The sequence below is a fragment of the Mus pahari genome, chromosome 6 (assembly GCF_900095145.1).
Source record: "Mus pahari chromosome 6, PAHARI_EIJ_v1.1, whole genome shotgun sequence".
Classification (NCBI taxonomy): Eukaryota; Metazoa; Chordata; class Mammalia; order Rodentia; family Muridae; genus Mus; species Mus pahari.
The window spans coordinates 11447055-11465289 of NC_034595.1; the positions used below are offsets into that span (position 1 = coordinate 11447055).

The 18235-nt window shown below is 44.1% G+C and overlaps 1 protein-coding gene across 2 annotated transcripts in view; it reads left to right on the forward strand.

Annotated features, from left to right (window-relative positions):
• LOC110322765 (paralemmin-2) overlaps nt 1–18235 on the forward strand; it is a 328271-nt gene that overhangs the window by 74076 nt on the left and 235960 nt on the right. The window lies entirely within an intron of this gene.

An 18235-nucleotide genomic window follows, 5' to 3' on the forward strand; every position in this document is an offset into this window, starting at 1 on the left:
TGTCAATAGACCAAAGTACAATTCCACCAAAGCCGAGCTTGCTGAACTGATGAATTTGTTGTACTTTTACTTAAAGGAGTTACCAACCGAAGGGTTGGTGCTCCCAAAGCTGCCATAGCATTGGAAAACCTGAACCCAGCATGGGTAGAAATTCCCCAGAGCTGCATAGGCAGAATTATCCACAGTCCCTAGTTAACTTTCCACAGTCTATTATCTCTCAGGACCCTGGGATCATATGCAGCCAGCCTAGAATTGCACAGAGCTGGGAAGGAGGGGTGGGAGGGAGAGGCTGGCATCTTAACCAAATTCTAATGATCTTCCCATGTCCTCCTGTGAGGGAATGTCAACAGGCTCAGTCCTCAAAGGGCTTTTGCAGATAATCACATTGTTCTAATTAAGACATGAACAGCTATGATGCTCAAAGAGTGGCACTGTAGTATGGTGGAGTACTACACAGATATTAAAAAATATGGCACAGAACTATGCATAGTTAAAGGCAAAGGTTAATCTTGGTACCCGGGAGGCTGAAGTAGGGGGATCATTAGATCAAGGGCAACCTTTGCAGGCTATATAGGGACACTTGTCTAAAAATAAAACACCAGAACAACAACAGAAAGGGGTCAGGGGAGAAGAGGAGGAGGCAGCAGAGAAAGGAAAAATTATACAAGGTGCATTGAAGAATATATCAAAATACTAGAGTGCCTTGAATTGTGTTTCACAATGATCCCAATAAGACTACACATGCACAGAAACACGCACATACATACATGCATGTAAATGTATACATGCACAGAAGAATACAGACAGACAGGTAGACACACACACATATATGCACACACATACATGAAAAATACAAACACACAAATATATTCACATGCATACATACACAAATGCATAGAACACACACACACATGCACACATACATATGCACATACACAGAACACAAATAGACACATATATATGCACATATAATCACAGAAAAATAGACACATACACTATGAACATATACATTAAAACACATATACACACATACATATACATACACAGACACACACAGATACACATACACATCCCACACACAAACCCAAATACCCATACAACCACACACACAAACATATAAGTTTATAAATACATGTAAATATACAAATACATAAACAAAGATGCATGTACACACAAAATAAGCACAACCACCCCACAGAGACACAAAATACACATATACTCAAGCACATATATAGACATACACCAAAATACATAAACATGCATAGATACACATAAACACACACACACACACAATCTGCTCCCCTCCACCCCAAGTCCCATGTTTTCTATTCTGTAGCTCTAGCCATTGCTTAAGAGACCTTGGACCTTCCCGTGCTGACCTGGGTCCTAGAAAGAAGGTGCCGTAGATGTTTGGTGTTTGTGGGATATTCTCAGCCTGGGAGTTTGCCTTCCACAACAGAAGTCGGCTTCCTATTGATCCGGCCTCCCCTTTACCTACAGCCCTTAAAGATACTGTGGCTGGGTTCAATCTATCAAGTGTCCCTGTCTTGGGCTTGGAGTCCTAAACTGGTGGCTTAAAGCATGGGGCACCACAAGGTCAATCTGGCAGAGGTGATGGCAGATGCAGGAGCTCCTAGGAGTAGCAATGACAGGACTTCTTGGGGAAGCAGCCAGAGCCCAGCATCTGTAGGTTCAGAAGAGCGAGCCATGGACTGCTGGCCTATAGCTCTGCAGGGTAATTCTTTTTTTTTTTTTTCAATTTTTTATTAGGTATTTACTTCATTTATATTTCAAATGCTATCCCCAAAGTCCCCTATACCTCCACCCTCCGCTCCCCTACCCACCCACTCCCACTTTTTGGCCCTGGCATTCACCTGTACTGGGGCATATAAAGTTTGCAAGACCAAGGGGCCTCTCTTCCCAATGATGGCTGACTAGGCCATCTTCTGCTACACACTGCAGGGTGATTCTAAGTTGTCTCTGGCCACGCAGCTTCTAAGCCAGCAGTTCTCAACCTGTGGGTCGCTACCCCGGGGTGGGGCCGTGAATGACCCTTTCACAGGGGTCACCTAAGACCACCAGAAAACATATTTATATTACAGTTCATAGCAGTGGCAAATTTACAGTTATGAAGTAACAATGAAATAATTTTATGATTGGGAGTCACGACCACAGGAGGCTTGCAGCATTAGGAAGGTTGAGAATTGCTATTCAAAGCCCAGCTTGCTAGACTTCCCGAAGATGTGCCCGGGCAGGATGGGGGCTGGGGGTAATGCTATGATTCTAAAACACCTCTTTTGTTATATTAGTTGAATTTGCTTTCCACAAGCTTACTGCCAAAGAACCCTGATTGATAGCTATTTTTGGCACGGCCATATTTTGTGGAGAAATCTGATTTCAACATCCATTATTGCAGATTTCTTAAATTAGAGCACACTTTTAGGTCAGAGCTGATGTGTTTTGGCAGCTTCGTTTATTTAGAGCCGTGGGATCCAACGGAGTAGCTATTGCGCACAGATGGCTATAAACTTAAATTAATTAAGAGTAAATGAACCCTTCAGCCACCATGGAACTGCTCAGTAGCTGCATGTGGCTGGAGGTTAGTGTACGTTACAGTGACATTTAAGACATTTCCATCACCACAGCGAGGTCTACTGGACAGCAGAGTCTATGATACCTTGAACTCTCACCTCATTCCAGCCCCTAGCAACCGAAGAGGAAAAGATTACTTTGGGATGTATGAGCAACCCCATGTGACCACATTATAATAGAAAAGCCCACATTAACCCTGCAAGTAGACCCAGGCATGCTTTACCTCACTGTTTAAATCGTTCTTGCACCTTGACCTCTGCCTTCTGACCTCCCTTTTTCTTCGCCGAGACTGGGACGTTGAGTTGACTCAGGTTATTTAGACACCGGCCACAAATCCTCTCTGAGTCCTACCATCCTGATGAGGTTTCTGTGAGCGTGATGATATGATCCAGCGGGGAATTGGTCAGGAAGGAGCTTGGGGAGGAGGTGAATCTCTGATTCTGGATCTGACTTTGAGCAAATCACTCCACTTTCCAGGTTCCAGTTCCCTCAGCGGTCAACTGAAACAATTCAAAGGAGTCATTTCTAAGCGTGCTCCACGATCTCATGTGGACCCCCGATGACTCCTCTCAAGAGAGGTTAAACTCCTCTCAAGAGAGCTGAAGATGCTAGGCAGGGAGAGTTGGGATGCAGGCAATACATTGATTACACCACTCCCAGAGACCGCTGACCAATTTTACCGGTGGCAAAGCTCATAATATAAAATGGAAAAACAACAAAGTGAGATATACTGCCCCCTACTTCATAGCCATTTTTTATTGTTATGGTGGTTAATGTTCAAATGTTTGTAAGTGACTTGCAAATAACTAAGTTTTAAATCTGTACTCTCTCTTTTTGGGTGGCCCAACTTCAGGCTTGGCAACTCATTGCCTGCTATGGGAACACAGTCTCCCCCCCAAAAAAGATCAAATCGCTCCAAATAGCTAGCTGTGTGTTCTCCTAAAAAACAAATTCAAACTCACATTTCAAAGTTACTGGGTGAGATGGGCCACCTGGCATATATCAGAGAAAGAATGCAGGGTCCTGCAAAGGGCTTCCTTCCTACTAGGGAATTCCAGTCTATACCTCCGTGTCCGCCCCCTCACTTGACTCTGCTCTCTATTATCAGTCTGAATGTTAGTCCTGAGCTTCTTGAGAAGCAAGGGTCTTTTAGGAGAGGCCATGAAGCCAGAGATGATTTCATGGGGTTGAGTCTCTAAAAATCGCTTACCATTATGGCTGTGTGTGCATTTGTGTGTGTGTGTGTGTGTGTGTATGTGTGTGTGTGTGTGCACATGTATGTGTGTATATGCATGTGTGTATGCATGTATGTGTGGACCCACATGTGTGTGCTGATATCTATATCTGTGCACAGAGGATGACATCAGTGTCCATCTCTATTGCTCTCTACCTTACTCCTTTGAGACAGGATCTTTTATTGATCCTGAAAGTAGACCTGCAGCCAACAAATCCCAGTGACCCTCTTGTCTCCACCCACATCAGTGTTGGGCTTTCAGGCAAGTGCAGCGATGCCTGGCTTTTCACATGGGTGCTGGGACCTGACTTAGGTCCTCAAGCACCTTACCCAGTGAGCTGTCTCTCTAGCCTCTTTTAGAATTTCCTAGTACTAATCTGTATGTTTCTTATTGTCATTAGGGTGTTGCATCCACAATACCACCTCATAAGCTTTTTCTCTGGGCTTAGCATTCCCTATAAAGCAGTTACGGCTTTTGGCCACTATCTACCTTATTCCAAAGATGGGGAAGCAGGGACTCTAGGAGGTAGCAGCTTGCCTCTCCTTGTTCTCTTCTCAAAGCTGACCAGCAGTGTAGAGCAGAGAAGCTTTGGAAGTGGGAGTTGCCAGACAGATTCTTCCACCACATGTAGATGGAAAATGCTCACAGATGCAGAAGATGGGTGTTAAAGAAGTCCACTCTGGTGACAGCAACTGATTCCCCTGTCAGTTACACTTAAAAACCCTTTACCCCAGCACTTGGACGTTTTGAAACTTTGTGGGATCATTCTAGGCCCCTCTGACTTAAGAGTTAAGGGTCAGTTTTTGGCACACATGACTTCTCAAGAATCCTACAGATATGTTAGAAGTCACATTATCAGTGGAAAGACACGTAACCTTATGCCAGGGATAAATAGTAACGCAGGAAACTGTAGAACAGTTTTTCTCCCCAGCAGGGCTTCCCAGAGCTGGTTGAACCTCGAGGGTCATACATTAGACTCATCTGTGTCCTCCTTCTGGCACATAAACCTTGCATTGTACAGGAGGAATAATTTAATGTGGCATTTTGCTGAAACATCCTGTAGCTATTTTAGGTATTTGCACAGGGAATTTTTGACCTTTGAATAATATATGTGCTGAGAAAGGTCTTGGGATATTTTAACATGTTAAGCTGAGATAGCCCCAAAGGGGGTTATTTTGGTCCCTATTGGCTGCAACTTTATTTCAAAAGCCTGTGGGATTGTTACTGTCTCTGAGGGAACTTTCAAGATATTTTTACTGCACTGTATTTCATGCTATTTTGTGACTCTTTTATCAAAGGCGACTGGCAGTCAGCTGATACGTTCTCCTTATCTCCCATTAAGGCCTAACCTCTATCAATGAGCGTTATATGAATTACTCGTGAAGCCGCAGAGGCCATCTGGGTCTCCTGGAGGCACCACCACCGTCTTCCAAATTGGGTTCTTGTTCTTAACATGGACGAGTACTGTGATGGGTAATATCAATAGTCAGTTTCACAGGATGGAGAATCACCTAAGAGACAAATTTTTGGGTGTGTCTTTCAAGGAGGTTCTAGAATTGGTTAACTGAGGTGGGACATCTCAGCCTAAAAATGGCTAGATTTTCCACAGGCTGGACCTCAGCCCTCCTAAGGACAAGAAAGAAAGCAGAGTCCCTGTAGTCCTTTCTCCCCGTTTTCTCACTGCTGATGATCTAACCAGCTCCCTCCTCCCCCCCCCCCCCCCCCCCCACCATGTTTGATGGTTGTACTGGCTAGCTTTGTGTCAACTTGACACAGGCTGGAGTTATCACAGAGAAAGGAGCTTTAGTTGGGGAAATGCCCCCATGAGATCCAGCTGTGGGNCATTTCCTCAATTAGTGATCAAGGGGGAGAGGCCCCTTGTGGGTGGGACCATCTCTGGGCTGGTAGTCTTGGATTCTATAAGAGAGCAGGCTGAGCAAGNCAGGGGAAGCAAGCCAGNAAAGAACATCCCTCCATGGCTTCTGCATCAGCTCCTGCTTTCTGACCTGCTTGAATTCCAGTCCTGCATCCTTTGGTGATCAAAAGCAGTATGAAATGTAAGCCAAATAAACCCTTTCCTCCCCAACTTGCTTCTTAGTCATGATGTTTGTGCAGGAATAGAAACCCTAACTAAGACAATGGTACTCTTTCTTAGACCACAGCCAATGAAAAACTAACACACAAGCCTCTTCAACACTTAAAATCTCTTGATCCTTTGACTATGCCAGTAAAAAGGAGTTTGGGTACTGGGCAGGCCAGTAGAACAGAGGCTTCCCTGGAACTGGGTCTCTTCCACAGGTGGCTTCTATTCAATGAATAAACATGACCCTGACTAACAAGGCCAGAAGGAATTCTGCTGTCAGTGCAGTATAATAGCCCACAAGTTCAACTGAGAGTTAGTTAAAACTGCACACATTTTTACCACTGTGCCCAAACACAGGGAGAGTGATGCTCCCAGAATGCCAGCTAGCTCCAAGGCTGGGGCTTGGCATCTTCAGAGGACCACAGACTACTATTACATGCATTTCTGCCAGGAGGCTGTTGTTCTCTAAAGAGGAGGAATTTTCCATTGGGGAAGTAGTGGATGGGTGTACAGGAGTTAGTTCTAAATTATATTCCCACCCCTGGTATTCATAAAAGAACATTCAGAGTTCCTGCCTTGTGCACTGAATTTCTAGATTCTATCATGAGGACTGTAGGAAGTAGGCATCCAATAAATACTTACTGAACAAATGCACTAGACTGCTAATCAGGTTCCTTGCGGAGACTGAACAGCCACTGCGTGTAGGGGACTGTTGGAATTGGGTGCTGCTGGTGAATAGGAACTCTCTTGGAAGGATTAAAGGAATTGTAGGCAAAGGAAACAGAAAGCTCAAAGGAATGGGGACGTAGATTCTGAGCACCCATTTTCCCAGTGGAAATCCAGGAGGACAGGCCAGCACTAGGTAATCAAGAGCAAATCTTCACAATAAAATGCAAACAAATATCCCAGTTCCTGAAAGTCCTGCTGAGACTACTGTCCAGAAGTTGGACCTGGCCTAAAACGCAAGGCCAGTTGCTTTTGTGAGACGATGAGCCCTTTCTGGAAGGTGTCAGGCTCCTCCTTGCTGGTTTCATCCTCCTGAAGCATGTGGACTTGTTCTAGAGTGTGGCCTGGGGATGCACTACTAAAGCCAACAAGTCAAGGATGGGTCAGCAAAACTCTTCTCCAGCAGGTTAACTGGTATCCTTTGGCCATTAGTGTCGCTTCTGGACATTTGCAGCCGGCCTAACAGGTGGAACATCATTTCTGGGTATCTCTGGGTTTTAGAAATGTTTAGATATATTTATCAAAATATACCATATGGAGGATCTGGGGAGATGGATTGGTGGTTAAGAGGAATAACTGCTTTTCCAGAGGTCCCAGGCTCGATTCCAGCACCCACATGGCCATTACCAACCATCTGTAACTTCAGTCTGAGGGGATTCAACATACTCTTCTAGCCTCTACAGGTACTGCATACTCATGGTGAACAGGCACACATGTAGGCAAAGCACACATACACATAAAATAAAAAGGAATACAATCTCAGAAATGATTTTAAAATATGCTGTGTGGAATTCTTAAAGTATTAATGAAAATATTAATTATTCTTAAAAACCCACACTTCCTTCCCTCCATTTGTCCATCTTCTGCTCTGATGTCATGTATAAATTAAAGTGAAATTGTAAGTCGGAATATGCCATTCTTTGCATAGTCTGACTGCCTAACTGCCCTTTTTCCCACTGGACTTCAGATGTAGTTATATCAAATCTAATTTATTACTGGTGTCAATTAAATACTAAAGATTGTAAAAATGTTTATAATATAAACCATAGCAGATTAAATATATTATACCGTCAACATGTTCTCAAATGAGGAAAGGGACAGTTAACAGCCATGGTGCAGGCTAACATTTGTTATGTGTCAGAGGAGAGAGAGGGGGAAGTTACTGACTTATTTTGGCTTGAAATGCTAAACAAGGCAAGGAGTAGCTTTGGCTTTGATTCTATCTCCATCCATGAAGCTGGACAGGAAATTGTGCAAAAGCCAGTGTCCCTATCAATGAACATGTGAATCTGTGCATAGAATAACAGTCCTTTCACACATGCCGTGTGCCATGGTTTCCCGAGAACTCTTGGTACATTGCCATAGGAGACTGAGTAGGTCAAGTGGACTGATGGGGACAGCATTGGAGTTAAAGTCAGTAATCCTTGCTGTGTAGGCCTGTGCTCTCAACCATTCTTACAAGCTTGTCTTGTTTGCACACATGTCTGCTCTCTAAGGAAGGTGGATGGTAGTAGTCAGAGGAACCTTTGCTCCTCCTTGCAAGCCAGGGGAGGACTGGATGCTCACTGGAGAGAAAGGGTTTCTGAGGAAAGGCATCTGTCTTGGAGGTTTTAGGGAAGCCCCTTTCTCTGCTGGGAAGGCAAGTAATTCAGAATGCCAGGATTGCCAAATGTCTGTAACAGACTCAAAGAGCTGCTGTGGTGATGAATTCCCCAGGGAGATCTCCACACTGACAGTACAGTGAAGGATGTGTGCTCATAGGTGAAGTGGGAGGCAGGCAGTCCTCATATCATGAAGGCAGGCCGGAGTAGAGTTTCCATCCTAAGGCAGTGCTTCTCAACCTTCCTAATGTTGCAACCCTTTAATACAGTTCCTCATGTTGGTGGTGACCACCAACCATAAAATTATTTCATTTTTATTTCCAAACTGTAACTGTGTTACTTTTATGAACCATAATGTATCTGACATACAGGATTCTGATATGTGACACTTCCAAAGGAATCAGGACCCACAGGTTGGGACAGGAGCGCTAGTGGAATGTAAGCTATATGAGTTTTGAAGAGGATGCTCCCATTGGTGTAAATGAGAAAGGGGAGGGGATCTAGAAGGTTGGGAGGGAGGGCTAGAAAGCCAGAGATAGGAAATAAAGTGATTTCTATGCTTCTCAGAAGTGGATCCATGTCTTCTCTTCCCTTCCCACTGGTTTGCACAAAGAGGACCACCAAAGATATAAAACACGTATTAGACTGTTCAGAGTGTAGTGTGTGCTGTGGCCACTTACCTCCATCTCTCCTCAATAATCTTCAGGAAGACTTACAATGACCAATAGCTCTCTGAGGTGATAGGTTTTCAATAGTGAATGGAAGGAATGCTGGATCTTGCACAATGGCTGCGCAAGATAAATGAAGAGAGAGGGGGAAACCTCAGCCTTCAACAAAGCAGACATTCACAGAGTGGCCACCGTTTCCCCCTCTTTAGTCCTCTCCTCTGTTTGCAGTTAGTGTGTTGGGCCATTTCCTAGTCTGTGATGTAGTCCTGAACTATAGTGAGTCCTTGCTAAGGCTGATGGTTTATAACCCTGTAGCTTTTGTCTCCCAGAGAAGGGAACTCACTCTTCCTTCAGTGCCCCTCCATGCTAATCACAGCATTTAATGGTTATTCGGGGGACCAACCTGGAAGCACCAGAGTTCCATCTTTTCCCCTACTGCTACCAGGGATGGTGGCTGTCCAACAGGGTGTAGGAAGGAAGTTTGGGTTCGTTGCTTCATTGACAGGAAATGAAAAGTCGCTGCTGTCAGCTATCTAGTCATAGTCACACTCTTTCATATCACAAGGGAAGGGCTTATAGTGGGCTGGAGTCTGGCTCTTGGCAGTCCAACAGTGTGCTCAGTAGGGATATGTTATAGCAAAGGGAAGTTATAGCTACACTTGAATAATTTCACAACAATGTCTAAAAGAGATGCTAGACAATTTACCCTTGACTTAAAGAAAGCCCAATGGGGAGACCACAGTTATAGCTAACTTCTCTTTCCCTTGGCAGAGTCTAGAGGTCACTTTAGACTCATTTCACTTAAAGATACAGTCATGACTTAATGATAACCATTTTAGATAACCACCTCTGTCCCCTTGCTTTAAATGTTTTTCTTAGTTGTGTAGTCATTTTTCCCCTTTCAGCTTTATCTTGAAGAATCAATCCAGACGACCACTTAGGAGTAAGGGATGCTCCGTAAAGAGCAGGCTGGAGCCGGTAGGGAAGAGAAGATGACAACTGAATTCTGAGGCTTGGGCAGGACTGTGCTACCAGGCAGCCATTTGGCACGTGCCCATTAAAACTTAAGGTCAATACAATTTAATATCATCATGTACTAACCAATTGACCAAATTCCAGGTGTTTAAAGTGACTACCTCATTATAGGTTAGATCTACTATGTTCCTCTCTTCAAAGACCGTTCTGTCAAGTCTAGGAATTTTAATAGTTGGAGTCAGGTGTTCTTTAGAAAGTATTAAGAGATGTCCCCCACTGATTTCCATTCTCATGCTCAGCCCTCTCCAGTTTCCCTCCTTCCACACCTGATTGGCATCCCCATACCCTTCCTCAGCCCCTCTCCCATCCATTTCCCTCTCTTCACCCACCTCTGATGACTGTTTTGTTTCCCCTTCTGAGTGAGATTCACACATCCTTCCTTGGGCCTCTTTATTACCAAGTTTCTTTAGATATGTGGATTATAGCATGGCTATCCTGCCCTTTATGGATAATGTTTAGTTATAAGTGATTACATACCATATGTGTCTTTCTGGATCTGTGATCCCTCACTTGGGATGGCATTCTCAAGTTCCACCCATTTGCCTGCCGATTTCATGATGTCTTTGTTTTTAATAGCCAAATATGTATTCTATTGTATAGATGTACCACATTTTCTTTAGCCATTCGTTGGTTGATGGACATCAGGGTTGTTCCCAGTTTCTGGCTATTACAAATAAAGCGGCTATGAACATAGTTGAGCAAGTATTCCTGTGGTAAAGTGGGGCATCTTTTGGGTATGTGCCCAGGAGTGGTAGAGCTGGGTCCTGGGGTAGAACTATTATCAATTTTCTAAGAAATCTTCAAACTGATTTCCAACGTGGTTGTATGAGTTTACATACATAATGATACTCTGCTATGAATGAGGACAGGAACCTAACATAACTGTCTCCTGAGGGACTTTATTCACCAACAGATGGAAACATATGCAGAGACCCACAGCCAAACATCAGGCAGTGCTTCGAGAGTCTTTTGGAAGTGTGGGAAATAGAATTGAGCTCGTTGGAGGGATCAAGGACACCACAAAAAGATCTCCAGTCCGCTAGCCTGGGCCATGGGGGCTCACAGAGACTGACCCAGCAACCAAAGAACATGCATGGGCTGGACTTAGAGCCACTGCTCCTCCCCAGTTGTAGCAAATGTGCAGCTTGGTCTTCATGCGAATCCTCTAACAACTGGAGTGAGGCTGTCTCTGACTCTGCTGCCTGCCACTCTATCCCTCTCCCTATCTGGGCTGTCTTGTTGGGCCTCAGTGGGGGAGGAGGTGCTGAGTCCTGCTGAGACTAGACCTGCCAGGGTGGGGTGGTACCCAAGGGGAGGGCTTCTCTTTCTCTGAGGAGAAGTGAAGGGTTGTTGGGAGGCGAGGAGGGAGTGGTGTTGTGATTGGGATGTGATGCGAATAAAAAGAAGGATGTATGAAGAGACGAGAGGAACTTGCCAAGGAGTTTCTACAACATTTTGATCTCATATGCCTTAAACACTGACGTCTTCATCAGCAGCTTCAGATATTGAAGTTGACTAGTTGCTGCAGAGGAGAAAAAGAAAGAAAACGTCTTTTTTACTATTTCCAATTTGTCGATATTGTCTAACTCCCAGGTTGTTTGGCAGTATGGACAAAGGTATTCGTGGCTGTGGAGAGCAGTCCCATCCACCCAGTCATTACCAGGCTCTGTAGCAATGAACTCAGCCATCTTTACCCCAAGAGGAGTAGACAGAAGCATCTTCATTTCCGTTGTGTCAGTTACATTGCTCAAGTGACCTGGGGGAAAATGTCTTTCCAAGCGTGAGACTGTCTGGTAGGCCATGCTGAGGACGGATGAGGACACTTGGTTTTCCAATTGTTACCTTGGGCGAGACCAGATACATGAAAAGCCCTTCTCTGTAGTTGAAACCGTCTGTTCTTTTGAGGTAGGTGGTTTCTTCTCTTGGTTTCTGGCTAAACTCCTCTTCCAAGCCTGTACATTGCCATGGACACTAGATCCACAGGTATGTCAGGCTGGCCTTACTCTATATCAACGTGAACTTAAATAGAATGTGGGTTCCTGTAAGTGTGTGTGTGTGTGTGTGTGTGTGTGTGCATTTGTATACTTAGCCAGTGTATTTCCTGAGGAGTATGAGAGGCCATGTTCCAGAAACTTCCTGTATCTAGGAACTCTGTATTGAAGGCAGCTTCATGGGCTAAAAAACCCCAGGTCAAACAATGTCTTCCAGAAGCCAACCTTGAGATTAGAGTCGAACACTTGCCGTGGTAAAGCTGTAATCTGGGTAGAGTAGAAATGAGTGAAATGCTCACAGCTGCACAGCAAGTCAACCATGGGAGCTGGGATGCCTTAACCCCTTGATGCATGATTAAGAAGTTGCTTCTCAAAACTGACCCACCTTGTGAGTTTACTGCCGTTCAGTAGGTTCTGAACTGTGGAAAGACCAAAAAACAAACAAACAAATGAAAACAAACAAACAAACAAACAAAAACAAACCAAAACCCCCAAACCAAAATCAAAACCAAAAAAAAAAAAAAACCCAAAATTATTTCTCCTTAACCTACTCTGCTGTTTTTTGGATGGGGAAGGGAAGGATGCTCACAATGTATTTCCAAGCAGTATATACTACACATACCATACTTATGTACACATATGTGTACACACACACACACACACACAATATTCATTTCACACATATTCTTTTTTTCAAGAATTATTTATTTGTTTTAATTATGTGAGTACACTGTAGCTGTCTTCAGACATACCAGAAGAGGGCATCAAATCCCATTACGTGGTTCCTGAGAATTGAACTCAGGGCCTCTGGAAGAACAGTCAGTGCTCTTAACCACTGAGCCATCTCTCCAGCCCCACAATGTACTCTTTATGAATGTGCTTTGGTGGGGGGGGGGTGGAAAAGGAAGATGGTATCCAAGTTGACTTACATGTAATAACTTTTCTGGGATGCCCGTCGGTACTGGTCCAGGGCATGGTAAAAGTATGCACTTCCCTACCATGCTGTTATCAGAATGAGGAAGAGAAGCAGGAAAAGGAGCCACTGTCTCCTTGGTTTTAGCATGAGAATCTGAGTTTACGTTCTGTTTGTATGCAATAGGCTTGGGAAGACGGGGTATCCCTCTGGTTTTCAATCATTAGGGACAGGGCCAAATGTAAGGGAAGCCAAGCAGATAATTCTCTCACGGTGGTTATCTTTAGTCTGTACTGAGGTCACTGCCTGCTCACAGGCTCTGGGCCAGATTCACACTGGTTCTTAAAATCTGAAAAGCCACCAACCATTGAGGCTCAGACTTTTTCACAGGCATAAGCAGGGTTCAAACCCCTTGGGTTTTGCCTTGCTGCATGTTCATCTATATGGGAAATAGGAACTAGGTCCAGTCTTGTGTGTGCAAAACAAAGTGAATGGCCATAAATGTATACCTTTATGAATGGGCATGCAAATGCACATGACACAGAACAAATTCCAGTAAGGATAGTGAACATAGGAGCAATAAATCATTTACATTTAAGTCAAATGAGGTGCTAGCATGTATAATGAATGGTGTGGATGTTGGGAGAATAGTTAACATTCCTAAAACAAATAAACAAACAATAATCAAACTCCATTTAGCCACCCTGGCCAGACAATAATGCAAGCAGGGTGAGGCACCCTAAGTAGGCATAAGTAGTGTGACTTGAGGGGTAGAAACTGATTGATGAGGTGTTCAAGGTCATCGTCAGCTACATAGCAAGTATACCTGGGCTATATGAGATCCTGCCACAAAACAACAACAACAACAACAACAACAACAACAACAACAACAGCCCTTGTTTTGATAGGAGCTGAGAAGAGAGGTACATTGAAAAGAGTAGTCCCTTCCTTTTCAGAGGGTTGTAGAAAGCCTTTCTCCCCTTGACTTCAATCCTGTGAACGTACTACATACAAGCAGTGTACAGGAAGCAGTTAGAGTTTCAGTGAGCCAAGCCACAGCTCCATGTGTACACATCTTCTGCACATTACGGTTAGTCATTCTGATCTTTAGCATCTTTACAGACTTGAGAGCATTTGAAAACTGTCCATGACGGCATCCTTTAATAGCCTTATCTGGGAAAGGCCAAGATGCATCCTTTCTCGTTCCAAATCCAAGACATTACAGTAAGAAGACAAGTGGTGACTATTCTGGATCAGAGAAAAAAAAAATTAAGGGTTCCCACAAGGATCCATCTCATCACAGAGAGACACAAAAGATGTAAGGACCAGTGGTCAGGGTGAACAACATGTAGAACCAGTCTCCCAGGGACCCCGAGTGCTTGTCACAGCTGGAAGGAAGTGGCCAGTAGATTCTATGATAACATAGCTGGGACTGCTTCCTTTAAAAATCTTGAGGGAAGCGATTAATGGACTCACTGACTGCACAGCCATGCAGCCAAGGGGAAGGTCTGGTTGCATCATGCAGAGAAGTGTCACTGATGCTGCCAGAGTGTGTTTGAAAAGAGACACAAATGAAGAAGAACTACTGCCACTGTCTGCTGAGCTGGCGTATGGAGCTATGTCGGCCAGAAGGAAGCCAGGCCCTCAGAGTAGACGGTGGAAGAGAAGTGGGGGTCACACAGGATTTGGGGCTGTGCACATCTTACTGAAGTGATCGACAGCCCAAGAAGAATCCTGTCTATCACAGGGCATAATTATAGTGAAATTTGGCACCACATTGTTTTGGAAACCTGTTGAGGGCTCATCCACTAGATTCCAAAAGCTTGCTTTTCCTGAAGAACCAACAGAAAGACGTGTTTTTGATGAGGTTTCTGTCTGTCTCTGTTCAAATGGGCAGCCTCTAACTGGAAGTTTCTTTCTAACTGTGTTTTCCCCAAGCTGTTGCATTTAGGTGATATAGCCCCACCCCATCCCCAAAGTCTGAGACCTGGTAATAACAATTTGTCAAGTATGGTGTTAGTGTGTAAAAATTCTTGACTGAATCGTCTAGAAGTCAGAGTCACAGACGGTCACAGTTGCCTTCTGAACAGAAAATGTCCTTGATGTAAGAATTGCTTATGAAACTTAATATTGAAGATAATAGATTATATTTTCTGTGTGTTTATTTTGTTGTTATTTATTATTATTGTAATGATAATGGTGTGTTTGTATATGATATATGTGGTTGAGTGTGGACATATGTACCATGGCACTTACATGTCGAAGCCAAAGGACAGCTTTTGGGACACTGTTCTCCCTCTTCACCCAGGCGGTCAGGGTTGTATGGCAAGCACTTTTACATGTTGAGCCATCTTGCTGGCTGTACTGTGCACTTTTCCTATACGACCTTGCATTTGCCTGGGAGACAGGATCCCTGCTTGCCCTTTAAAGATAAAGACGCAGCTCTGGGAAGCATCAGGTCTTCGTTTTCTGTTTTCTCACGGTTGCCCTTAGCCTGCTGAAGTCTGAAGAATTCAGGCAGGGCTTTGGGATTGCCTTCTTCTTCAGAAATAGACAGAAATAAAGAGGGTAAATTTATCTTTATTCAGAGAATGACTGTGTATGTTACTATTAGGAAACTGACAAAAATAGTTAGTGCTAAACTATGGCCTTAGCAAGGTCTCAGGGTCACAACTCAGCTTACATGCAAACGCCAGTCACATTTCTATATGGTACTGACGAACATTTGGATGGCAGCGTTTTTAAATGTTGTACTTAGGAAAACAGCCCCTGATAATCTTGTCGATTTAGCTTTAAAGGAGTATAGCTGCCAAAAGAAAACAGGGTTGGCAGAGAAGTGTTGCTAGGAACACAGTAATTTTGTTTCCAGAGTGGGGAACTCTCACACTCATCTCTTTTACACAGACCCAGAAGTGCTGAGCAGCCGATCAGAGCACACATTGGCTCAGCACCAGACACTTGATTTCTGCCCCTGTAACCAGCTAGCTGTTTTTCTTCATTACATGTATGGCAATTTACTGAGCGCTGTGTCCTATGGATGATGACATCTGAGGTGTTCTCTACTTCCTGTGCACAAAGGTGCAGCTGTTCTGAGCTCCCAGCATCCCTATTTGATACCAAACAGCATTCAGGAACCAATAGCAAGATAAAACCACTTTCTTTTGCTATTTTCAGTTTGTATCCATTTGATTCTCATAAGACACTGGAATAAGGAAACACTGAAACATTAACTCAGTTTTATTGTTGCTGGATAGGTAAGTCCCTGTGCTCCCAAGTGACAGAGGAACACATGGAAGGAAAGTCTGCTTTGAAAACGCATGATTCACGTAAGGCATCATGCTTAGTCAAAAAAGTCAAACTTTCACTCATTCAAGTAGTCAGTTCAATTATTGGTTTTGAGAGTCCTGAAACATGCTTAAGGCAATATAAGTGTCTATATCTATTCACTTACACCAGTGGTCGGAAAAGAGGGGAAAAGGATGTGAAGCCTCCTGGTTTAGAGAATGCCACCAGTCAGTGTTCTTACCAATGGGTCGTTTTTTTGTTTTTTTGTTTTTAAATTATTTATTTAGGGTTTTGTTTGTTTGTTTGTTTGTTTGTTTTTCAAGACAGGGTTTCTCTGTGTAGCCCTAGCTGTCCTGGAACTCACTTTGTAGACCAGGCTGGCCTCGAACTCAGAAATCCACCTGCCTGCCTCTGCCTCCTGGGTGCTGGGATTAAAGGCGTGCACCACTGTGCCCAGCTCATTTATTTAGTTCTTTTACACTCCATATTTTATGACTCCCCCCATCCACCCTCCTACTGCTCCATATCCCATACCTCCTTCCCATGCCCCTGTCTCCACCGTGTAGATGTTACAACTGGTGAGTGCTTCATTGATTTAGAGGCATATATGCCACAGAATGAAACATTTAAGACTTGGAAAGGGATCTTAGGCCTGTTCTAGTTGAGTCCTCTTCTTTTCCAGTTGAGGGAGCATGAGCTTCACGATTGTACCTGATCTCTTGAAGTCCCTGATGGGTGACAAAGCTAGTCTTGGGGTCCAGGGACAGCCCACACTATGAGACCAGGTTGAAGCCTGGGAAGCAACTGAGCCCCCTTAGTTTGTATTAGACAATTTCAATAACTTGCATTCTGACTGTGGATGCAAATGATAGCTGTATAGCCAGTCTCAGCGGTGCCCCATGGAAGGACCGCAGGACTTAGTCACCCCAGGGCATCTCTGCCCTAGGAACTTCCACTTCACACACAAAATATAGTCTCATACACCGGCCCGTTCCACTTCCCATCTTAAAACATTTGTCTGAGCTGGCTCCACACGTCCTGGAAAGTATCACAGGGTTCTTTGAAGTAGGTTGTTTATTTTTCCTGCATCACATCTGCTATTCATTTTATTTGGATCTTAAAATGCGATGTCTTGGCTTGTCATGTGAAAGAGAAGTCTCCGTTTTAAAAAGCATTAAGGTGATGGTTTTCATGTGTTCTACCATACCTCCTACTCACGTGCTCCTGTACACATTCAGCAATTCCTTCACAGACCCTCCCCCGGGCCCAAGATTGTACTAGCTGTTTAAGAAACCGTGGCAAAGGAGAAAGTCACTACTGCTGTGATACTCGTCCCAGAGGAGGCAGGTAGACAGTAGAGACGGGTGTAATGGACATTTTTATGTATTAGGTGTTGACGAGTGCTGTGGCCAACGAGCGAGCTGGGCTAGGAAGTAGTGGGGGACACACTTGTAGTCAGAGTAATGGTTGGGGAAGGAGTCTTTGCTAGCGTGGCAGTTGTGCAGATCCAATAGAGGTAGAGAAACAAGTAGGTGTGTGCGTGTAGAAGAATTCTAGAGCAGTGGCTCTCAACTTGTGGGTTGCAACACCTTCGGGGGGCGGAGTTGAATGACCCTTTCACAAGGGTCACCTAAGACCACTGAAGAGCAAAGATATTTCCATTGGGATTCACAACAGTAGCAAAGATAGAGATATGAAGTAGCAATGAAAATAATTTTATGGCTGCAGGTCACCACAGCATGAGGAACTGTATTAAAGGGTCGCAGCATTAAGAAGGTTGAGAGAGACTGTACTAGATAGAGACAGCATCAAGGAGTTGTCCCCGAGTCAGGACACTGCTTGGTATACTCAAGACAAAGAGGACCAGCACAGTTCCTGTGGAGTGAGGAACACAGAGGATAACAATAACAGGGATGGGGAGGTGGCAGGGCCTATGCCATTCAGGACAGCACAGACCATGGCTTTATTCAATTAAGCTTTTGAAACTAGACTGAGACAATTCACTCAGCTCTTTTTTTTTTTAAGTATAGAATGGAGTTTATTCAGGGCATGGGGAGGGGGAGTTGAGAGGGTAGTCGAGAAAGGGAGAGAGAGACAGACAGACAG